Here is a 24941-nt window from a genome sequence, read left to right on the forward strand (position 1 = left end):
AAGAAAAAAGAAAATAAAAAAAATGCCCAGACAAAGGATTATGAGACAAGGATTCTCTAGAAATGCCATTGAGTTCTTTTTGTGTTGGCCATCTACTGCTGGCCATGGGGCCTGGCCTTAAGAGTGGTTTGTATACCAAGTGAGACTCTCTTGGAGGAAACTGATTTCTCCTTTGTAAGCAGTTATTGATTGGAGATAGTTTCTTGGTTAGGCAAGGGGTTAGATGTCCATCTCTCCTCTCAGTACTGGGACCCCCATCTGGCTTAGACCTGTGCAGGTCCTGTGAATGCTGCCACCATCTCTCTGTATAGGTGCCTCTCTCTCTTTTTTCTTTGTCATTTTAGTGGATATGAACTAGTTGCTCATCATGGTCTTGATTTTTTTAAATGATTAATCATAATGAACTTTATTTCATATGCATATGAGCCATTTGAATATGTTCTTTAGAGAAATGTTCAGCCTATTGCCTATTTAAACATTATTTTTCTGTTGCTAAGTTTTGGGGCTCTTTGTAGATTCTAAATATCAATCCATTATCAGATATACTACTTACAAATCCTTGCCTTCCCTTCTGTGTGCCTTTTTACTCTGTTGATGGTGTCATTTGATGCATAAAAGCTTGTAACTTTGATGAGATCTAACTTTTTCGTATAACTTTTTTTTTTCTTCCTGTGATTTTCGAATCATGTACAAGAAAAGACTTCAAACCCAGTGCTATGAATACCTTCTCCTTTGTACTCTTGTAAGAAACTTATTTACCCTGATATCCAAAACACATTAAAAAAACAACAACAACAAAGAAAGAGAAGTAGACCAATTTCTCTTATGGACATAGATGTAAAAAAGAAAAAGAAAAGAAAACTTACTACTTTGTTTTTTAAAGTGAGTTTGGTGTTGTTTTTATTTTTTCATTTTTATTTATTGTTATGTATATGGATGTTTCTCCTCTGTACCATGTACATGCCTGGTGCCTCTGGAGACCAGAAGAGGGTGTTGGATTCCATCTATAACTGGAGTTGTAGATAGTTCTGAGTGGTGGGGCTTGAACCCTGGTCCTCTGAAAAGCAGTCAATGTTCTTAACCACTGAGCCATCTCTTCAGCCCATTTGTTCTTTTTTTTTTTTTTTTTGGTTTGTTTGTTTGTTTTTTTTTCTCCTATGGTTGACTGGTCTTTGATCCCATTTTGGGATTACTTTGTATTTTGTATAAGATAAGGATCCAATTTCATTTTCTGCATGTGGATATTCAGGATGAATTGTAAAGACTTTTGAGTGGTTTTGGCACCCTTGTCAAGATCATTTGAATACATATATAACGTGTGTATATGTGTATATATATTCACAGATATACACCAGCACATCACACACACAGGCGGGTTTATTTCTCTATTTTCTCTCTACTTATTTCTGGTTATTTTTATTCTGTCAGCACTGCACAATTTTGATTGCCAAAGTTTTGCAATATGCAATAAAACCTGCAAGTGTGAGAGCTCAGATTTTTTTTTTTCTCAGATTGTTCTGGCTGTTTAAAAATCCTCTGAGAGTCCATGTGCCATTTAGGATGATTTTGTTTTCTGTTTCTGAAAAAAAGCTATTGTTGGGACTTTGCTAGAGATTGCATGGAGTCTATAGATTGCTTTGGGTAGTGTTGACATATTAAAAATTTTGTCTTTTGGCCCATGAACAAAGAATATCTTTCTATTTATTTTTGTCTTTTGTCTTCTTTCATTTGTAAAGGATTCCCCCCCCCCAGTGTGTGTGTGTGTGTGTGTGTGTGTGTGTGTGTGTGTGTAAGGTACATGTGAGGTATTGCATGTGTGTAGCTATCAGACAGCCATCTTGGATATCATTGTTTGAGACAAGGTCTCTTATTCACTGCTGTATCTACCAGGCCAGGTGGCCTAGGGACTTCTGGGGATTCTCTTCTCCTCTTCCCATATTGCTGTTTAAGGTCTCCGGTCCCCTGCTTGCCCAGCAAGGGCTTTAAGACCCAGAGAGCTATCTTCTTAGCCCATTCTTCATGTCTGTTTCAAAGTAATCTGGTTTGTATCAGAATACAGCATTTTGTGTTAATATTTTTAAGATATTAGTGTCTCATCTGACATCTATTGCCTTGTCTCTGTCCCCACCACTTTGTATGCACCTGATATGTCTGCCTCTGCTCCACCCTGACTCGTGGAAGTTTCAGAGACCATCTCTTTATGATTTTCTTATGTCTCACACTGGTATCCCTTGACAGAACTCTCTTTTTATTCACTTTACTTAGTTATGTGCCATGTACCCCTGAGTTCCCTTGTACTCTAATTCTGAGAGGGTTTTTTTTTTTTTTTGAGATAGGGTTTCACTAGGTGGTGATTTTGAGATATATAATTAAATGTGTGTGTGTGTATTACTGGGGATTGAACCAAGGGCCTGATGCATGCTAGGCAAATCCTGTATCACTGAGCTATCTATCTCTCAGATCCAATCTTTCCATCACTAATTTTCGTCTCACATTTTCTCTTCATTTTTTAAATGAAAGTTTGGATGTTGGCCTTTTGGATTTATACTGGATTTTAAGTCATTTCTCCCTTCATCTAATATAGCCACTAACTCCTATCTTATAGGAGATTTCCTTAACTTTTAATTATAATCTTCACAAATAACAGTATTTAGCTATTAATTTTAGTTTCTAATAGCAGTTTCTTACTTTTAAGCTGGCATTTAAAGCAGCGTTTTGTTTTTCTTTCACTATGAGAAATCAATTTTTTTTTCCCTCTGAGAATATGACGGCCCTGTCTGTTTTTCTTCCAAACACTTTTCCTTGTGTTTGTTTTTGATTATGTCTTCTGTGAAATGCATTTCCTCACTGTCTCTCCCTGCTTGAGTGGAGGATGTTTGTGTGTGGGCTTCCCTAGGGAGACCAGGTTGCCAGAGGCTTCTCATTTTGTCTCTCTCATGCTTGCATGAGAGGGGTCTTCTCTCCAGACTGGGAAGTTCTAGGCAGCCTCCAATGCAGCTTTTGTTGATGTGTGGGAGAGCTGGTGTTCCAGAAACAGATGACAGGACCAGGCACTTGCATTTGCTATTTGGAGTCAATGTCCTCTGGAGTCCCTGTTTCACTCTGTCTCATTCCTGAAAGTCTATCAGCCCCTATCTTGAGTTCAGACTCTATTTGATTTAATTTTTATGTTTTTAAAAGATTTATTTTTGTGTGTATGTGTGTCCATCTATAAAGGCCAGAAGTATTGGATCCCCTGGGGCTGGAGTGATTCAGGTGGCCCTGTCACCTGATTTGGGTGCTGGGCATCAAACTTTGGTCCTGTGTATAAAGCAGTAAGTAAGCACCCTTCACTGTAGAGCTGGCTCTCCAGCCTCAGTACCCTCCCACCCCCCAAGAAAAGACTTCCAGTTTCCTTGAGCAGTGGGCCTAGATGGAGGCACAGCTGCTTACACTGGGGAGGCTCTCTGGGAATCCATGTGGTAGGGGCCCAGACTTCCTGTCAGCTCTCTCCATTCTGTGCATTCTCACAGCCACAGGGTTGCTGTTTGAAAGTGTGTATGTATAATGTGGTATTGGCGATTTCAAATCCCCCCCACTGGCCATCACACATTTTAATGTTTTGGTTGTGAGCCTATCCTTTAATGGCTGAACCATCTCACCAGCCCCATTCCCCAAATACATTTTGTGTTTAATATCTGATGGCACAAACCCTTCCTGATCATTCTTAGATATTTTTATATGAACCCAAAAGATTTTAAAGTACTTTATATTTTATAAAGAACAGTATAGATTTATACATATTTTCTAACAAGTTAACTTAGTTTTCCAAATCACCCTATTGGGATTTTAATTGGATTCGTATTCTTACTATTACTCCCAGTGCCCGGCCATGGGCCTGGATCATTCTAGGCTTTCGAAAACAAACAAAGAAATAATCCTTAAACATGCCACCACAAAACATCTGTTAAATGGAAATAATCCTGGCATCTATTCTTTCTATATCACATGGTCCTGCTAGCCCGTACTTGGGTTACACGCCAACTGGTAGCAGAGCAGAAGGGCTTGGCTCTTTTATTTTTATTTTTTTTTCAGACACTGTCTCCATGTATATCCCAGACTGGCCTGGAACTCTCCAGTCTCAGCATGCCCGATACTGTGCTCATAGTCTTGTGTCTCCATGCCTAGCTATTAGCTAGGACTTTTTAATATCTCACTTGTATCTGTGAAGAGATTCTTGGCAGCCATGCACAGTCCAGGCTGAAGGCCATTGCAGTGCAAATGGAAGATGTTAAAGCCACGAGGTCAAAGTGACTTCCAAAGACTGAGCCCATCCTTTGGAAACCTGAATGAGCTCCTCTTGTGGGATAGCAGGCCAGGCCTCTAGTGTAGCCTGGTGGGCATGTGTCTGTTGGGACAGAAGGATGCTATTCGGATTATGTCTGCTTCTGCCATAGGAGGGATTGTCATCCAGGGGCAGGGGTATAAGCCTAACAGGAGGCTGCTTTATCTGCATGGACTGATCCACATGGAGTCTAAGTAATAAAGTTTATTAGTGTCCTTGATTTAATATGATATATTTCCAGGGCAATTACTCTGAGATCATAGTGTTCATAAAATACGACAGAAATCTTTTAAGTGTGAGCGTAAGTTCTGAATTAATGTAATAACCCAATCTGGGAAAAGGCTAGTGGCTCCAAGATTATGCACAGGATTCCTCCATCTCCCCTCCATCCACCCTCACTCCTGGGCCTCCCTTGAAAAGCCCTTCTTCTGGTCTCTAGCCATCCAGCCTATAGCTGCAACCCAGACTTGGCCTTTTTTCTAGCAGGGTTGGTCCAGGCTGTGTTAGAGTCTGTCTACCACCTCGGGGTCTGTGAGGAAGCCTGATTTGAGTTCTCCCCATTCCTGGCTCCAAGGTATTCGATTAGGCTGATCAATAGGCCCTGGCCACAGTTTTACTTCCTCTGATAGACTGGGAGGCAAGCGGGAGTGTGGCAGCCGTAACCCTGGAGGCTGGGGTTGCCCTGCTGTCCCTCTCTCTGCATTCTTCCAGGTGAGGAAGCAGAGTAGCAGGACAAGGGCCTCAACTATTGGATGCACCTGGAATGACAGTGTGAAAGCTTGGGTCCTGGTTCTAATTTATGCTGTGGTGGCAGAAAACAACAACCACAACCAACTCCATAAAATTTTCACCAAGATAGAAATTAAAAATGGAGAAAACCCAAGCATTTTGGCTTAACAAGCATAACACTTGTTGCTTCTGTCAGGGGGTAGCCTGCAGCCACCATGCACCAAAGAAACACTCACCTGCCTCCTCCCACCCCCCTCATTAGCCTGGGCTTATCTCCTTGCTCACTCACTGTCTGGCCTCTTCGGAAATTCTGGAAATTCTGGGTCCCTCTAGATTCTTCCTGCCAAGGAAGGCTGGGACACAGGACCAAAGGAACCTTCTAGTCCTCTGGTTTGCGCCTCAATTCCACATCCAAGCAGAGGTGAGAGAGGCAACCTGGGCTATGAGCTAAGACTTCCGGAGTAGGCAGCTTCTGGTCCCAAACCAGGAAGATGTGCTAGCTTTGAATCCTGGAGATTGTGCTACTAGGTGAGAGGCATGGTGCCCTACAGCCCTCAGTTCTCCCTAGGAGCACTGTTCTAGTTTGATTTTGCCATAAAACACTGACCAGAAACAACTGTAGGAAGGAAAGGATTGGTTTGGTTTATACTTCTGGGTCACATTGTTGAGAGAAGTCAGGGCAGGAACTCAAGCAACAGTTGAAGCAGAGACCACAGAGGGATCTTGATGGCTGTCTTGCTTGCAGCACATGCTTAGCTGATTTTCTTATATAGCCAAGGGGTAGTGTTGCCCACAGTGGGCTAGACCCTCCTACATTAATTAACAGTCAAGGACTCTCCCACAGACATACCCACAGGGCAATCTAATCTGGGTAATTTCTCAACTGAGATTCCTTTCTCAGGTGACTCTAGAGTCCAGACTGTGGCAAGTTGATAAAACAAACTAGGGTAAGTACCATGGATGGCAAACATTCCTGATTCAGGAATTTCTATATTACAGAAACTGCAGTCAATGAGAGCTCAAGGTAGGATTTAACAACTGACCCCACATCATTCTTTTTAGGACAGTGGTTCTCAACCTTCCAATTGCTGTGAGCCCCTTAATACAGTTCTTCGTGTTGTGGTGACTCCCAACCATACAATTGTTTTCATTGCTACTTCATTACTGTAATTTTGCTACTGTAATGAATCATAATGTAAATATATGATATTCATACAGTCTTAGGCAACAATGTGAAAGGGTCATTGGCTCCCAAAGGGGTCATGACCCATGGGTTGAGAACTGCTGTTTTAGGGAGAAGCCCAGAGAATGACCACAGCCATGTCCACCCTTCTCCCCTTACCCCTTCCCTCTTTCTTTTCTCCTTTCTCTCCCCCCATCTCTCCCCTTCCTCCTCTCTTTCCTCTCTTCTGATTTCCAGGTCTTCTTTCTTCCCTCTTCTCCATTCCTTGCTTCCTTTCTGAGACAAGGTCTTGCTGTTAGCTCTGGTTAGCCTCACCTTCCTCCTGCCTAGAGAGCCCTGGGGTTACAGGTGTGCCGCCACACTAGACTGTGTTCCTGTTTGTCATCTTCCTTTATGGTTTTTGATGAAAAGGCTTAAGAAGACACATGCACACAAATCCTACAGATGCTGCCAAGGTCTCAGAGCTCAGCAGCTGTGTATCTGATGGAGGACTCTCACAGTGGGTTAGAAGCCACAGGAATTTCATAAGCCACCCTTGCTCTGGGTCAAAGGTTATCTGCTGAAAAACATAACCACCTAACCCTTCCCTTATAACCCCAGGGTAGAGAAGGAAGGGAAGACAATGTTCTTAGCTCTCTGCCTCTAGGGATTTTCAGTGTCATCACTGAGCTGTTCATGTCCTTGTGGTGTAATGGCCTCTCAACAGTCAGCCTTAATATCCAGGGTTGGACTCCTCCTCATCCTTGAAGCAGAACCCATGGGCTCAGGAATTTTGCTTATTATTTATTTTGAGACAAGGTTTCATGACTTAGACTGGTCTTGGACTTGCTATGTTGCCAAGGACTCTTGGACTTCTTGTCCTCCTGCCTTTGCCTACCAATTCCTGGGATTACAGGTGTGCTCTATGGTGCTGGGGTTTGAACCCAGGGCCTTAGCATGCTAGGCAAACACTGTACCAATTGGGCTGTATCCCCACTCCTTTTTAATTTTTGAAACAAGATTTCTATGAAGCCTAGGCTGGCCATGAACTCCTGATCCTCCTGCCTCAGCCTCTTTAGTGCTGGAATTATAGGCATGCACTACACCTGTGTTTTTTTCTGTCCTGCCAGTCAGCTCCCAAATAATGACATTAATTATGAAAGCTTGGCCTATAGATTAGGTTTGTCCCACCAGCTCTTATAGTTTAACCCATATTTTTACTGAACATATATTTCTATGTTCTACCATATGACTCTTACCTCTCTCCCATTCTGTGTGTACAACTCTTGATGGCATTTCCTGTGTGCCTCTATTATCTCCTCTTCCTCTCTCTACTAGGAAGTCCTGCCTACCTCTCCTACCTAGCTATTGGCTGTTCATCTTTTTGTTATACCAATCACAGCAACACATCTTCACACAGTGTACAAATATGTTGCAACAACCATGCCTGGCTTGCAATATGGGTAAATGTTGGGTAGGCTGTCAGGTGGGGGAAGGTAACTAATTACTGCATTCTAACAGCACTGAACCATGATTATCTTTGTGTCAGCCAAGCTGGGCTCCTGTTTGGCTGGCTCCAGTTTGCCTCATCATTAAAGCTTTCCCATTGTGAACAGGCAACAGTGGAGTCCCCATCATCTCCTACTATGTTTATGAACTATAACAGGCACTCAACACTCAGTGATAAGTCTAGTTCAGTCTGTGCACTGCCTTGCTTTGTTCTTACGTCTAGTGAGTCTTGTCTGATCTACCAATCTGCAAATGCTGACCCTGCTCCAGGTTGGCAGTATGGGGATGAGTGTCTCAGTGAGTTCATGTCTGTTTAAAACAAGGGATCATCAGAGTCTGTGGTGGAGTGAGGCTTGGGGTTGGATGAGATAGATTTCCTGACAATGTCATTCTCTTAAGCTGGCATAGTATGTAGCGCTAGGGCTCCAGGGCATGCTGTCTTGTGGTGTCTCATGCCTACCTTTGCCCTGCACACTGAGGTATGTACCATCCAACTCCCTACATGCTCTCTAGCCTCTGGCCTGTTTTCTGTCTGTGTACCCTTCCTGCTACAGCACTATTGTTCCATTACTTTATATCCAATACCGAGATCCTTAACAAATTAGCTCTAAGATTATCTTCTGTAGGAAGGTAAGGTCTGCACCTCAGTTGGATACCTCCTTCCCTCACAGAGCCCCATGGGCATCTTATGCATGTTTCTTTAGTAGCATTCTAGCAGTGACTTGATGCATTAACTTTGCTGTTGTTGCAGTGACAAATAGTCATCAAGTAAGTGACTTAAGAGAAATAAAGGTCTGATGTCCAGCATGGACTTCAGTTGTCCATGAATGAAGGCATCAGCTAGGCTGAACTCCCTCTGGAGGACCTAAAGGAGAAGCCATGATGCAGTCTTCTGTTGTGGGATATTTGTACACTGTGTGAAAATGTACTGCTGTGGTGGTGATAAAGAGCTGAATGGCTAATAGCTAGGTAGGAGGGGATGGGCAGGATTTCCAGCAGAGAAAGAGAAAGAGAAGCCAGAGGGATGAAACTAGCATGCTGGAGACGCCAATGGGATGTGGGACAAAGAAGCAGTCGAACATATGGGACAGAGGAAAGGTAACCGAGATATCCTGTTCAGATTTGTAGCTGGTGCTGTACCTTCTCTGTCTTTGGAGGTCATCTGCTGCTCTAGTTTCTAGCTCACTGTCAGACCCACAGTGGACAACCAGTAATGGCTGAAGATGGACGATTCACATTCAGCACACTTCCTGGGCAGGGATGAAGCAATACTTTGGATCTGCTCAGTGTGGACTTTTCACTGTCCAGTGGTGTTCTGGAAAGTGATGAAGTCATGAGCTCTGTTCCCAACCATGTGCTTTCTTTCCTGAAGGTTGGAAGGCAGAGGGCCAGCGTGTCAACACCTCAAGTCACACCACATAATTCAGAGCCTCTTTTGACTCTCAGGCTGATGTCAACATTTCCTTACCTTCCTGAGAAGCCAATGTGATGACTTTACATTAATTTACATTTGCTTGTGTTCAAATAATGAATTCCAGATCAGAGCTGGACCAACTTGGAGGCAGAAGCTGATGTTTCCTGGAGGATGGTAACAAACAAACAATCAAAGGAAACAAGACAAAACCCTTCCTGGCCTAGGGAGATGGCTTGTCAGATAAAAATGCTTGGCCCATGAGTCTGATGACCTGGGTTCGGAGCTCTGGAATGCAAGTAAAAGCCAGATGCAATGACACATGCCTTTAATCTCAGCACTCCTCTGGTGGGATGAGAGGCAGAAAGAGGAGAATATACTGAAAGCTCACAGGCCAGCTAGCTTGGAACAAGAAACATAATAGAGGACAAGAGAGACCGTGCCTCAAACAAGGATTAAGTCAATAACTGATGCCTGAGGTTGTCTTCTGACCTCCACACGCATACCGTAGTATATGTGTACTCTCACACACAAACACACATGCACAGACACACACAGACAAACACACGTAGACACATATAGACACATATAGACACACAGACACAGACACACACACACACACACACACACACACACACACACACACACACACACACACACACACACGGTATTTAAGAAACCCTTCCTGTATCTGGGAGACCGTATATGTGTTGAGGATTCTCCTTGTGGGGTAGTTCTACCATCTCCTAGGTGAGGGGACCTCACACCTGAGTAGACCTTCCCTCTACCTGCCTTTATCTCCATGGGGTGATGGGATGCAGACATGGTGTTGGAAGCTCTTGCTTGAGGGTAGTCTTTCCTCAAGGTTGAAGTTACTCCCCAGGAGGAGATGGCTGTGTGATTTCTGCAGAGTTGAGTTTTGAGGTTCAAGATAATAGCCACAGGGTGAGTGTGTGGGCCTTGTTGCTGAGATTCTCTCTCCTGCAAAGGGAGTTGCATTTCCATGCTGCAGCTTCTCAGCCTGTGAATTGGGTGTGGAAGTGGTTGACAGGAAAAGCAGAATTTTGAAGCATTCTGAGATGTGCTGCTTCCCACTCCCACCCTGCTTGGTTTTCCTGCATCTTGTCCTTTGTTAGAACTGTTCATCTTTGGACATTGTCTCTTCTGCCATGATTCTCCTCCTGTCCTCTGCAGGCTGTTAAACTTCTTCCTCTTCTAGCTTCATAGTAGTTCCCTCTTATCTATGAGGTTGTTTTCCCAAGACACCCCAAAGATGCCTGAAACCTCCTATAATATTTAATTCTAGATCTAAGCCCTGCAATACTATAACTATCGAGATGATAACTGAGACAGGCATCTATTAAGTAACTAATACTTAATAGGTGGGTAACTTATACATTGTGGATGCATTGAATTTATGAATGTCTCATGTCTTAGAAGAATGGAGCAAGATTTCATCATACTGTTCAGAATTATTTGAATTTAAAACTTATGAATTCTTTATTTTCTGGAATTTTCAATGTAATATTTTTAGACTGCAGTTGGATGTAGGTAATAAATTATAAAAGGTAAAACCTCAGTTACGGTGTGCCTGTATCCTGAAACTGTAGTTCTCACAGTGGGATTTTGGGGCATTTTTAGTTCTAGATCTTCAGTGCCTAACATAATGCTCATGACAAATAGGGTCACTGGACAGACAAGTGAACATTTTAATAAAAACACAACTGTCATTCATCATTCAGGTTCTAACTCATATTTTCTGTCCTCTTGTCTAATATTTTTCAGACTAATGATCTTTCAATATTACCATTTATTAACAAACATTTATGGAGTATCTATTACACAGTACTTGGGGCTATGAATAAATATTCTTAGATTTCTGTCCTCAAGAAACTTGTATAGAGTTGAGAATATAGGTAGACAATCACCAATTAAATGAGATAGGTGCTGTAATAGAGACATAACCACAGAAAATAAAGATTGCCATTGATAGTGCCTTCATTTTTAAGTAATTTTTTAAAAAATTAAATTAAAAACAAGCTTGTTTTAGATGTCAATCCCAGTTTCCGCTCCCTCCCCTCCAACCCTGTCCTCCCCAACTGACATCCTATCCCATCCCCTTTCTGCTCCCCAGGGAAGGTGAAGCCTTCCATGGGCGATCTTCAAAGTCTGTCATATCATTTGGAGCAGGGCCTAGACCCTCCCCAGTGTATCTAGGTAGAGAGCATCCCTCTATGTGGAGTGGGCTCCCAAAGTCCATTAGTGTGGTAGGGATAAATACTGATCCACTACCAGAGGCCCCATACATTAATCAGACCTCCAAACTGACATCCTCGTTCAGGGGTCTAGAACAGTCCTATGCTGGTTTCCCAGCTATTCAGTCTGGGGTTCATGAAGTCCCCCTTGTTCAGGTCAGCTGTTTCTGTGGGTTTCTCCAGCCTGGTGTTGACCCCTTTGCTCATTACTCCTCCCTGTCTGTAACTGGATTCCAGAGTTCAGCTCAGTGTTTAGCTGTGGGTGTCTGCTTCTGCTTCCATCAGCTACTGGATGAAGGCTCTAAGATGACATATAAGGTAATCGTCAATCTCATTATTGGAAAAGGGCATTTAAGGTAGTCTCTTGACTATTGCTTAGATTGTTAGCTGGGGTCAACCTTGTAGACCTCTGGACATTTCTCTAGTGCCTGATTTCTCTTTAAACCTGCAATGGCCCCTCTATAATGGTATCTCTTTTGTTGCTCTCCTCTATTCTTCCTCTGACTTGATCTTTTTGCTCTCTCATGTCCTCCTCTCCCCTCCCCTCCTCTTCTCCCCTTCTCCTTCTCCTAACTCCTTCTCCCCTTCCTCCATGCTCCCAATTAGCTCAGGAGATCTTGTCCCTTTCCCCTTCTCCAGGGGGGGACCATGTATGATAGTGCCTTCATTAAAAAAAATTTTATCTGAATATCTTTATGAATTCTTTGATAATTCCTCATAATGTATTTTGATCATATGCATCCCCAACAACTTTCAGATTGTCATTTTCCTGACTCACCGACTTTGTGTGCTCTTCTTTTCTTTCTTTTGGAACACTGGTTGAGTCTAACTTATGCCTCTCATATATTCTTGAGTGTGTGGCCTTCCACTGGAGTATAGTCAACTCACCAAGGGTCACACCCTTAAAGATAGTGTTCCCTTTCCTAGCAACTATCAGCTGCCAGGAGCTCTTAGCTAGGGTAGGACTTTGTGCCTATTTCCCCTCTCCATGTGGGATTTTTGTCTGGCTGAGCTTGCACAGGTCTTGTGCATGCTGTCACACCACTGAGTTCACATTCAAAGTGTCCCTGTTGTGTCCAGAAACACGTTTTTCTGTAGTTTTCCATCACATTTGGCTTTGTCGATCTTTCTGCCCCCTCTTCCTTGATGATCTCTGAGTCTTGGATAGAAGCAGTGTGATATTAGGGTCTCACTCAGGACGGAGTACTCTGTAGTCTTTTATTCTCTACCTTGTTTCTGTTAGTTAATATCTACTGCATGAAAAGGCTTCTCTGGTGATGACTGAGAGACATGTATCTGCAGTAGACCAGTAGGCCACTAGGCATTGTTTTAATACTATGCCCACCAAGCAGAATAATAAATAAATGTACTAGTTTCTTCCCTAGGACCTAGGATGTGTCTAGATACAAGTTTTGTCACTTTTATGAAAGGTTTTTATGATTTTGGTGTCAGAAACATTAAATTTGTTTTTGTGATGCCACAGATTAAACATATTTCCACTAAATTAGAAAATAATGTGTCCATCATTGCTATTTAAAGAAACATCACAGCTGCAAAGAAGAAATATAATGACTAACCAGTGCTCTGAGATAACGGTTATCAACTCAGTGTGCATCTTTCTAACCTTTTGATTATTCCAACCTTTTCTCTACTTGCCTCTCAAAAACAAATGAACAAACAAACAACAGAAAAGAGTATCTGGGTGGAGCCACACAACTGTAATTCCAGCACTCAGGAGGTTGAGGCAGGAAAGACTACTATTTCAAGGTTAGTTTGGGCTACACCGCAAGATCTTGTCTTAAACAAAAACTAGTTCAGAACCATAAAGATTCATCCTTATTTTCTGTCTCTTATTTTGATCACTTTCTTCTTTCATAAATTTTATGAAAAGTATGGTTAACAAAGGCTGTGAACACGATTGTCAGAAATAAAGTAAATACTAGTTCGATCACTTTAGATGTAAGCTGGTTTCAAGTTAAAATATTTAGTGGAGGAAGCATTGTATGAAATCCTGTATGTATAACCCATGTTTCCCATTTGGGGTAGCCATCTTTTCTATTGATTTTAAAAAGCCCCCTTATACATTAAGAACACCCATGCTTTGACTTATTTATTAAAAATACATTACCAGGTTTTGCCTTTTCATTTCTAGCTTTTTAAAGCTATAAAAAAATCTTTGTGGACTTTTAATGTAAGGCTTTTATCTCAAAAGCAACGAGGCCAAGGTAAAAATAGTTAAATATCTCCAAACTGCATACAGAGTTGAGAGTAGAGTTTGGCCAGCCACGGGTACTTTGATTCATAGTGTTTGGAAGTCACAGTGTTTCCTCTGGCAGCATACTGCCCATGGCAGGCTGCTGCTCTACTCTGTCATGGTGTCCGTTCGTAGCTTTGCCATCCTATATGGAAAACAAGGCTTGCCTCTTGCTTTCTGTCCACTGAAACAGTGCCCAGTTCCTAGGCTCACTGACTGTCACTCACAAGGAACTTGATATTTTCCTTAGCAAACACACATTGGCCAGAACACTGGATTAAAAAATTTTTTTTTAAAGTAATATGTGTAATTTTTATTGGTGTGAGTCTCTGCCTGCATGCATAGATGTGCCCCACATGCATGCCTGATGCCCATGGAGGTCAGATCCCCTGAAACTGATTTATAGATGGTTGTGAGCTACTGTATGTGTGCTGGAATCTGAACCTGTATCCTCAGCAAGAGCAACACCTGTCCTTAAGCACTGAGCCATCTCTCCAACCCACAATGCATTGGATTTTAAAGCATCACCAGCAATGACTATGACAGTTTGAATCTTGGAAGTCTGTTAAGGGCCTCTGTGAAGGATTTAGCACACAGATGGGGAGGTGGTGGAACCTTTAAGGTTAACACCCTGTGGGAGGTCTGTAGGTCACTGGAATTGTGCCCTTCTTCTCCCTTTGGCTTTCCCGGTGAGGAGTGAACAGTTTTGCTGTCATACCTCCTGCCATGACATCCTATCTTCCTCAGGGAATGTGACCCATATGGACTAGAAATTGTGAGCCAAAATACCTCTTTCTGTTTATAGGAGTATTGTCTCCAGCATTTGCTGTCATAGCTGAAAGCTAACTAACACAATGGTAATTTGAAGTATGTCACTTGATTGAAGAAAACCCATGGAGAAGGCAAGGTTGACATTACCACGCCTATTGTTCAGATGAGGAAGTGAGTGAGGAGGAAAGAATTCAGGGAGGGGGTGGGGGCTTATTCAGTAGCACACTGCCAGACACAGCAGCACCGGACTTTAACAAAACTCTCAGTATCAAACTCCCTTTGATCTCCTGCCATGCTATGCTCTTTCTCCAGGCTTGCTCACTTCCCAGGCAGCTCTTTTTGGTTGCTGGATGGGTTGAAGAGGTAGACAGAGAAGTTTCACACAGGGGCTGGATTCATGGAGCTAGGTTTTGGCTGGACTTCCTGGTGGGAAAATCAGTGGCTCACAAATAAGAGCCAAGCTTCCCAAATGAGGACCCATCAAATGGAATTTGTCCTAAGGCTGGATTTCCCCCTCAAGATTTTCTAAACAACAACAACAACAACAACAACAGAAGTGAAATGTAGATAACACAAATGCAAACCTTTTATTATTTGTGTGTGTGTGTGTGTGTGCCACATGTGTGTGGGTGCCTACAGAGACCAGAAGAGGGAGTTGGATCATCTGGAACTGGATGGAAGTGGTGATTGTGAGCTACCTGCTGGGAACCAACTAGGGTCCTCTGGAAAATCGAGAAGTGTTCTTAGCTGCTGGCCATCTCTCCAGACCCCATTCAAACCTTTCAGTACTTCGTCATTCAGAGCTCCAAAATATTTTTATCACCCTACTCACCCACCAAATATGACCCCAGAGAATGAAGCAGTATTCTTTGTCTTAGGCCCCAGAAACCAGCCAATGCCTTTCTCCGTGAATTGACTTAATCTGGGTATTTCATAGACACAGAATCATACTCTATGTGACCATTTGTGCCTGACTTTTTTTGTTTTTGTTTTGTTTTTTTGCTTGGCGTCATGTTTTCAAGGTTTATCTATGTGGCAGTACAGCACATATGGGTTCTTTATTCCTTTTGTGCCTAAATAACATCCCTACACCCAATCCATTTGTTTGTTTACATATTGGTAGATGTTTGGGTTGTTTCTACTCAGCCCAGATTTTGAGGGCATGAGCTTTTGGAGACCAGAATTCCTCAAATCAACTAAATAATCCTGAAATCAACTCTTTCAAGATGACATCCTGATCTCTTTCTGAAAATGCTTTTCTCTAGGTGTGTTATTCAGTGATGGGTGACTGTAACAAAATACCCCAAACACTCAACTTAAAACACAGGAAAGAGTTATTTTGCCTCATGGTTTCGGAAGTCTCAATCCATCGATGGCCCTGTTGTTCTGGGATGGTGGGAAGAAGTACAAAGTCGTGGAAATATGGTGGAGGAAGATACTTAACTTTATGGTAGCCATGAAGAGTGAGACAGGAAGGGGTCCCAATATCTTCAAGCATACATCTCAATGAATTAACTGCCTCTTACTCCTCCTATGCCTCACCTCCAAGGGCTCCATCATGGACCAAGCCTTCAACCCATGGATCTTTTGGGGGTCACTCCTCCAAACAACAGCACATGAAAGGGAAGACTCACCTTGGCTGTTGAAATGGGGTGTCATGGAAGTTCAGGCTGGGCTAGAAAACAAAAGCAGTTTCCTCTTAGGGCATTTCCAGGGTCCTGGTAACGTTGGCTGCAGTGACAATGGGGACTGTGGGCTCCAGTTTGATCCAGGGCAACTCTTCTGGGTCCCCAAGGCAGAAGCAGCCACCCATCATCATCACCATCATTCTCCTCCACTTCATTAACAACTTCAATTAGCCCAAGAGCTGAGATGCTTCGTCAGCTGCCTGGATCCACGGCAAAATTAAGCCATCACGTTTATGAACTGCCCAGTGAGATCTGAGAGGAACTTTGCATATTTTACATTTAATAACTTGCCTCTCTTTTTATTTATAATGCTAATAATGATGAGGGTGCTCTGGGAAAGTGCAGGACAAAGAGAGGGAGAGTCCAACTTCAACACAGAGAGGTGGCAAGATGCTTGATAAAGGGCCAACTGCCCCTGTCCTTGTAATCTGCCCCCTACCCAATAGCCCAGCATTAATGAGGTGGTGAGACTTTCCATCACTTGTAGACTGTTTTCTATGGAGGCTATAGGACCAGGATGCTAGATGTGCCTGCTGTGTGCTCTCAAGATCTTTGTATCTATGGCTGCATACTGTTTGTTGGGGTTCAGGGAAACTTGGTGGCCTTGAGAGGGCTCCCATCCCACCCCACTGCCTTATTAGCATCTCCTATTGCTGATCTGTAGGTAAGATAGGCATCAGACTGGGTGGAAGGAAGGAGCTTTGCCTTAGGAAGTATTTTCTATATGCTTAGGGTGTGGGTTTTGCTTGGAGAGTCCCTTGGCATGTTTATATTAGTGAGTCTTCATATTTTGAAGATACAAAGGTCCAGAAAGGCTAGTGACTTTCCCAGTGTCACCAGCTGTGAGTATCGGCTCTGGAGTATACTTATAGGGTTCCTTGTCTTCAGGGTATGAGAACATGGATGCCTAGGTTTTTCTCCAAGCCCCACCTCTGACTCTGTGCCACCTTGGGCATGGTGTTTGCTCCTCTGGAAACCTGAATAATAAGACTCTTCATCTTACAGCATTGCTGGAGGAGTCAGCTAAGGTCGTATTTGCCAAAGCATCGGAAAGCAACAAATCCCTGTGCAAGCAGCAGCTGTGGATCACCTGCTCCAGAGGCCTCTGCACTGCCATTGGGTAGAGCCAAGGTCAGGGCCTTGCAGTGTTTGGGGAAAGGGCAAGCTTTATGTATTTATGTATATTTATTTATTTTGGATGGTTGTGCTTTATGCTCTGTGTTGGAGCTCCTCATAGCTGAAAGCAGCCACAGACAACTCCTAGTGGGGAGATGGGGCAGGCAGGGGAGGCAGAAGACCAGGGGGCCAGGGGAGGTGGGAAGGGCAGAGGACAGGGGAGGCAGGGGTGGAGGCAGGGGAGGAGGCAGGGGAGGAAGCAGGGGAGGAGGCAGGGGAGGAGGCAGGGGAGGAGGCAGGGGAGTGGAGGCAGGGAGGAGGCAGGGGAGGTGGAGGCAGGGGAGGCAGGGCTGTATTCTGGAAGCCTTATTCACAGTCACAGCTGTGGCTGATCTGCCCTGCAGGTTGGAATGTGCTCTAATCTTGAGTCTGCAACACAGAGCTTGGGGGTGGGTAGGGGGTGGGGAGTGTTTGGGGTGGGGTGGTGGTGGTGAGGGGAATGGGGGTGGGGTCCTGAGGGGGTATGTCTGGGCACCCTGCTAACGTCTGTTTGATTGCCCAGCAGAACTTTAGAACTGTAGATTATTATTCCTGCAAATACAGTGTCCAGGCCTCCTTGGGGGGAGGGAGCATCCAAAGTTGCCGCACAGGTCTTTCTCCAAGCTCTGGGAATTTGGCTCAGCTTATGCTTGGAGGCCAGGAAGTTCATCCTCACCTCAGAGGTTCTCTTTTGTGGCAAACAGGGAGGCCTCACCCACAGGGACTACAGTTGGAAAGATTACCCACTTCCATCCCTGGAAATTGCCATGGTGATTCTCTCCCCCCCCCCAAAAAAAAAAAAAAAAAAACAGGAGAGGGTGAAAGATTAACCCAGAGAGTACTGGGGTTACCTTTCCTGTTGGACTGCTACATGCACAGGAGGCTTTGACTGCTGTGACTCATACCAAACGTAGAACCTTCTCCACTTGTAAGCATGATGACTGTTGTCACTGTCATCTCACAGCTTCCGGAGCAGAATGAGAAGCAGAGTACATTAGGTAGCTGCTCTCATTCACTCTCTTTACTCTGAGCTTTGCCCCGGGTAGATTGCTGAGGTTTATAAAGCTAATCAGAAATACATCCACTCATCCCGCCCACACCCTTCTCCAGGGTGAACATCAGAAGTCGGATGGCAGAGCTAGAAAAGATGGACTGAAGACCAGAACCTGAGTCTACCCCTAAATCACCACCAGGCCATGGGCAAGTCACAATCCTTGCTGGGCCTCATCTGCACAACCAGAAAGTTGTGGCTGGGATTCTCAGAGCTTTGCTGTGAATAGCCTGTGGTGGCCGATAGATCTTTCTGCTTCTCTTGGGTCTGGCTGCAAGATGAAAGAGCGGGAGGGAAGAGAGGGAAGCTGAAAAGCAAGGTCAATCAATTCTGAGCCAAGACAGAGCCTAAGAGATAGGGCGTGGCATGCTGAAAGATGATGGCTGGCAAAAATCATTAGAAGCATCTTTCAACAATCTATATGCCGTTATTGATTTTGTTATGGATCTTCTCCTTCCATCCCTTTCCCCCCACCCCAAGATCTTCTGGATCAATACAGCAAGTGCATTGAGACTGTAGCAACACATTTAAAACCTTATAAAAGGTTATTTAGTTGCTAACAGTGCAGTGGTTTCTGCAGAGCCTGCCAAAAGGTTACAGCTTTTTGGGGATCATAAATTACAGGCGACAGGAAAAAAGTAAGTGCGGTTTTCTTTATTGTCTCAATGATGGATGGACTCCTGAACAGGGCAGAAAATACATCATATCACCTTTAATGGGCGTGCATTTCTGCAGCCATAACTCACCATTTTAAAATAGAAAATGGTGAAATATGGCATTGTATATTCCACTTGTGACATATTTATGAGTCCTTGCCTTCTTATAAATACAGTGATTGCTATTTCAAAGCTCCGTGTCAGGTATGAGCTGAGCGCAAACAGCTGGTGCGGCTGAAAAATTATAGCCAGAGTGGACGTTTTCAAAAACTCTCTCTCACAGCAGTAAATTTACAGTGTTTGCACTAACTGTTATTAAAACCAAATCCATATCTTGGCAACAGGAATCCATCGCTCAGTAACAGCTGGAATGACAGTGTGCCCGACAGCTGGGCTGAGCTGTATCTTGGCCATGATGCACATCAAGGGGGAAGGTCAAGGACTTCAGACTAAGCCCTGGGGGCCTCCCCGCCAGGGCTGTCTAAGCCAGGAGTCCCCAGGGCACACATAGTCTCCTGTCTGTATCTTGGGTCTGGGAGCTGCTTCTAGCTCCTTCTCTTGTCTGGGAACTACCCTCAGTGTAGGCCTTTGAGGCATTCAGGCTTTCCCTACTCCCCCTCTTTCCTCCATGAGTCACTCCAGCTCTGGAGGAGTTGAAAACAGGAACAGACCCTATGGTAGAGCCAGAGGGGAAACAACTACAGGCAAAGTTCATCAGGGATGTGGGGAGGCCAACTGGACTGCAGGTAAAAACCAAAGGGGGTGGGGGTACCAATAACTCTTGTTGGTTTATGTTCTCCTGCCTACTACTTTTCACTTCAGTCAAAAGATTTGTTGAGTCCTCTTATGAACTGGCTGCCACTAGAAAACAAAAAGAACATGTCATAGCTTTTACTCCTAAGATGCTTATAGTCTATAGGTAGCCTGAAACTCGGCGGCATACATCCCCTTTTCTCAATTATTTCCTATGGCTGTTTTGACAGATAAAACACAGACATTATGTTCAATGTAAGATCCAGGCACAAAAGAATACACACTTGGGTTCAATTTGTGATCCAGTTCTAAAGATAGGCAAGAGGAATCTGTGGGAGGAAAGGTGGAAGTAACAGTATTCAGGAAAGCCACTGTGCCGAACATTTAACATTAGTGGCCTTTACAAACTTCATGTTCGTGATCTCAGCTCTCCCCAGCATCCTCTACCATAATCAACACAGAGAGCTACCATCTGTGGTCTGGCTTCACAGATGTGGCGACTGAGGCTCAGAGTCAGTGTCCAGGGAAGTTCTAACTCCATTCTGAAGCCAACATTTACCATCTCAGTGAGATTCTTGCTTACGGTCTTCTTGGCAGCATGATCTTCTCTGCACACACCCACTGCCACTGACAACCTGGATGAAGAAGCAGAGTGGTTCACTACAGGAAGTGGTAAGGACACTTGGCTCAGCTCTTTCTAGACCCCACAGTAACCTCAGTCTCAGTGAACTGGAAGTCTTTAGAAAATGGCATTTTGAAATCAATGGTCTAGCCATTTTGAACTCCAGGTACACAGCTCTACTTATCAAGGCATCATGGGTAGGTATAAAATACACATGCACATTTGGGGCTAATTGTGTATAATTGTTTCCTCTTTTAGCATTTTCCCAGATTCTTCTGTTTGCCGAAGGAGACTTTTATAGGATAGTGCAGGAGGCTGGGAGTTACAGATGACAACAATATACTCCATGTTCTCAGGGACCGGAAGATTAGTACAGGCAACACTGTCTACACAGGGAAAAAGATTATAGATTCTTCTGAGGCATGACAGAAATGTCTTTGCTGAGAGGTAATGCTGGCACTATAGTGAAAGGTAGTCAGAGCTCATCAGTAAGAGTATTTTAGGCAAAGGGAGCAGGTTGAGCAAAGCCCAGGATGCCAAAAGCATGCTCTGTGAGGGAGAGTGGCTTGAGATGAGACTGAATACACAGGGCAGAGCCTAACATCACCCAGAGTTGGTCTTCATCCAGAAGGTGAAAGGAATCTGTTGTGTGATATTTTGTTTGTGTTCTGACAAATAAAGCTTGCCTGGAGATCAGAGGGTAGAGCAAGCCACTAGTTAACCATGGAGGTCTGAAGGTCTGTACAGAAAGGTGATAGGAAGTGATAAGGCTAAGCGGAGAGAAGTGATAAGGCAGGGAATAGACAGGAGCTCAGCCCTTTTCAGTCTGAGATTTCATAAAGGTAAGAACTCCAGTGGCTGGCTGGTCTGCTTCTCTGATATGTCAGCTTTCACCCCCTAATATCTAACTCTGGGTGTTTGTTGATAGGACCAATTAGAATCTTGCATCAGGAATTCCTGAAAGTCTAGAACACAGATCTGTGTTGAAATGCTACATGTGGAAGAGGTCCCAGCTTGTTTGGAGTGACTCTTGCCCAGATGATTTCATCAAGGGACTTCTGCGTGGTAGGTACAGTGGGTCCTGCTGATCCCTGGGGACATTGCAAACTCTAAGACTCTTTGATCCATACTTGGTGATCCAAAAGGTTGGAAGCACTTGGAGATCCTAAGCCATGATTTTAACCCCATCCTCTGCTGTGGCAGGGCACCATATTGTAATACCTCCCTCCCTTGGCAGAATACTGTATTAGTTACTTTTCTCATTGTTGTGATAAAGAGTCCTAAAGAAGCAACGCAATGGAAGCACTGATTTGGCTCACAGTTTGAGGGAGTACAGTCCATCATGGTGGAAAAGGCACAGTAGCTGGACTATGAAGCTGCTCGCTCACATCTCTGTGGATCAGGGAGCAGAGAGAAAGACAGAAGCTGGATGTGGAGCTGAATTATAATTCTAAATGCTCCCTCTACCACCAGCAAACCACTTCTTCCAGCTAGTCTTCACTCTACAAAGGCTCCACCATCTCCCAAAACAGTGCCACTAACTGGCAAGCAAGCACTCAAACATATGAGCTGTGGAAAACATTTTATGCAGTGTGTTAGTCAGCTTCTCATCACTGTGATAAAATCCCTGACATAATCAACTGATAAAGAAGAGGGATTTATTTTTGACTCATCGTTACAGAGGTCCCTTGATCCTAATGTTTTGGGTTTGAGATGAAGACAAGTATTATGATGGGGAGAGTATATTGGAGTAAAGCTGCTTACAAAGGTGACCAGGAAGGAGAAGGAAGAGGTGGAAGAGGAGGAGGAGGAGGAGGAGGGGGAGGAGGAGGAGGAGGAGGGAGCCATACCTAAAGCAGGTACTATTTTTTTCTGTGTGATTTATAACACATGTTTAAATATAAATGTTTAATAATAAATATAAATGTTAGTAACAACATCAAACATCATGGAAGAAGAGACAAAAGAACACATGCTTCTAATACTAGCAACAACAAAATCATGGAAGATAAGAGTCTGTGAGGGGCTGGAGAGCTGCCTCAGTGGTTAAGAGAACTTATTACTTTTGCAGAGGGCCTAGGGCTCTTCCTAGCACCCATGTGGTGTCTTAACTTGTAACCCCAGTCCCAGAGGACTCTCTGTCCTCTGTGGGTCCTGCATGTACATGGTACACAGACATACAGGCCAAACAACCATACACATGGGGAAAAAGAATCCCCAAGAGATGTACCAAAGGTCAACTTTGGTCTCAGTTCTTAGTTCTTAGTCTTTCAGTTTTGGGCTTGGCCTTGGTAGGTTGGAAAGTTGATGCCAGTTTCAACATTGTGGAGGACATCCCTGAACTTTTGTGTGACCAACAACTGACTTCTGCATTGTGCATAACATCAAAAGACACATGTGTTCTGAGCAGGGTATGGGAGGCAGATTTATTAATAGCTAAGCATGAACTTTGAAGTAGAGGTAAGCCTTCTGGGTAGAGCTTGGAGAAAGAATGTCTTTTGTGCTGTCTTTGCTTGAAATTCCATCAGTCAGCTGATGTTGACATACGCATTTGTGATGGTAAGACTGAAGGCTTGCACTAACCGTGAGGGTAAAGAGTGTTTATTTTAGGCATGAAAATTATTGTAGACTTTCAACCAGTTAAATAGACAGAAGGAAAGTTGACTCTAATATGCATGACAGAAGAGACTGTCGGCTTGACAACTTGAAGGAAAGCATTATATCTTTATATCCTGTTTGGGAACTAAACATACTGCGAAGCCTGAAAACATAACAAGATAAAAAACTAGATTAGATTATGTCATTAAATCTCATTTTTACAGTATTATTTGTTGTAATAACATTCATGACATTAAAGAAAACAACCCTTCAGGACTGTTTTTAATTTTCAAGTGTTTAATCCTCTTGATGTCAGAGCTCTTTCAGGAAATGATTTCGTCTGAGAAGCACAGTGTAAGAGGCATGAAGAAGTCAACTCTGCCACCTCCAAGTTAGAAAAAGAGGAAACTTGGCCAAATCACACCCAGCATCTGTGACCAATGAGCCTTGAGTCAGGCCTGAAAGAGAATTTAAAAGAAAAAAAATCAAAAACAACAGTTGTCTCAAATACCTTGCTCCTTGGGTACCTTGGTTGTATGAGACTCTCTCTGCATGGCACAAATGGGCACCAGAGGGGCTATTTCAGCCCTGCTATGCCAGCCCTCAATGTGGCACTACAGCTCTATTTGTTTTGAGTTTATACCATGTGTACTCGGTGCATGCACACATTTTATTGTCTCTGAAATCAGGGTGTCTGTTAGTGGCAGTGACATCTTTGATTTACTCATGTTGCAGGGGACACGTGCTAGCCATGCATCCTCAGATCTCACTAGAGTTTTATTACAAAGTTGTTAGCAATATTTTGTTTAAAATTTTGCACATGCTTTGTTGTCTTCTCAGCTGAATACAAACACTTGACCTTTTGACATCCTGGTAGAATGTGCCTCTAATTATAATGCACTACTAAATATAAATACAACTTCTCTTTTTAACCCCTTTATTTCCCCCAGAGATAACCACCAGGGCTTAAGGGCCTGATGTGTATACTTTGATTTCTGAACTCTCTATAGAAGATATTTGTGTTTTTACAACAATGGCATCGTGCCATGGAAAGATCTGTAACATGATGTCCATCACATTGAAACTTAACATCCTCTTTTGAGTCCAAAACATGGCTCTCATGTTTTGTGATGACTGTATGTGTTCTGTTGTGTGGGTGTAGCATTATTTATATACCTAATCACCAAATTTATATACCTAATCATCAAATTACTCATTGTAAAGGATGGGTTCTGGTAATTTTTGATAAGCACTAATTATTTCTCACATTTATGCATATGTGTATGCATATATATAAAACTATATATATATATGATTTAAAAGATTTTGTTTTATGTGTGTGAGTGTTTTACTGCATCTATGTATTGTGTATCAAACTGTGTACAGTGCCTATGGGGGTCAGCAAAGGGCCATGGTTATTGAAACTGGAGTTTTAGAGTCATGAGCTGCCATGTAGGTGCTGGGAACCTAACCCAGGTTTTCTGCAAGAACAGCAAGTGCTCTTAACCACTGAGCTATCTCTTCAATACACACACACACACACACACACACACACACACACACACACACACATATATATATATATATAGAGAGAGAGAGAGAGCGAGAGAGAGAGAGTGAGAGAGAGTATACACACACATACATACACACACACTCGAACACATACAATGTGGTAGTGTGAATGTAATTAGCCCCCATAATCCCAAAGGGAGTGGCACTATTAGGAGGTGTGGCCTTTTTGAAGTGACCTTGTTGGAGGAAGTGTGTCACTGTGGCCTTTGAGGTCTCTTTTGCTAAAGCTTCACTCAGTGTGACAGTCCACTTCCTGTTGCCTTCTGATCAAGATGTAGCCAGCACCATGTCTGTCTGCACATCGTCATACTCTCCACCATGATGATAATGGATTGAACCTCTGAAACTGTAAGTGAGTCACCCCAAGTAAGTGTTTTTCCTCTATAAGAGGTGTTGTGGTCATGGTGTTTCTTCACAGCAATAGAAACACT

General features: G+C 43.4%; 1 long non-coding RNA gene across 2 annotated transcripts in view; it reads left to right on the plus strand.

The window, feature by feature from the left end:
• LOC107978065 overlaps positions 1 to 24192 on the plus strand; it is a 49992-nt gene extending 25800 nt beyond the window's left edge. Inside the window, exons 2-5 of one of the 2 annotated variants that reach the window (XR_004772581.1) lie at positions 17109 to 17234; positions 18369 to 20390; positions 21269 to 21405; positions 23255 to 24192. This is a non-coding gene — a long non-coding RNA (uncharacterized LOC107978065). Of the gene's footprint in view, positions 1 to 17108; positions 17235 to 18368; positions 20391 to 21268; positions 21406 to 22021; positions 22118 to 23254 lie in introns of those variants that run through there. The other variant, XR_004772582.1, reaches the window with a different exon arrangement.
• The last annotated feature ends 749 nt before the right edge of the window (positions 24193 to 24941 follow it).

Source organism: Cricetulus griseus (genome assembly GCF_003668045.3).
Source record: "Cricetulus griseus strain 17A/GY chromosome 1 unlocalized genomic scaffold, alternate assembly CriGri-PICRH-1.0 chr1_1, whole genome shotgun sequence".
NCBI lineage: Eukaryota > Metazoa > Chordata > Mammalia > Rodentia > Cricetidae > Cricetulus > Cricetulus griseus.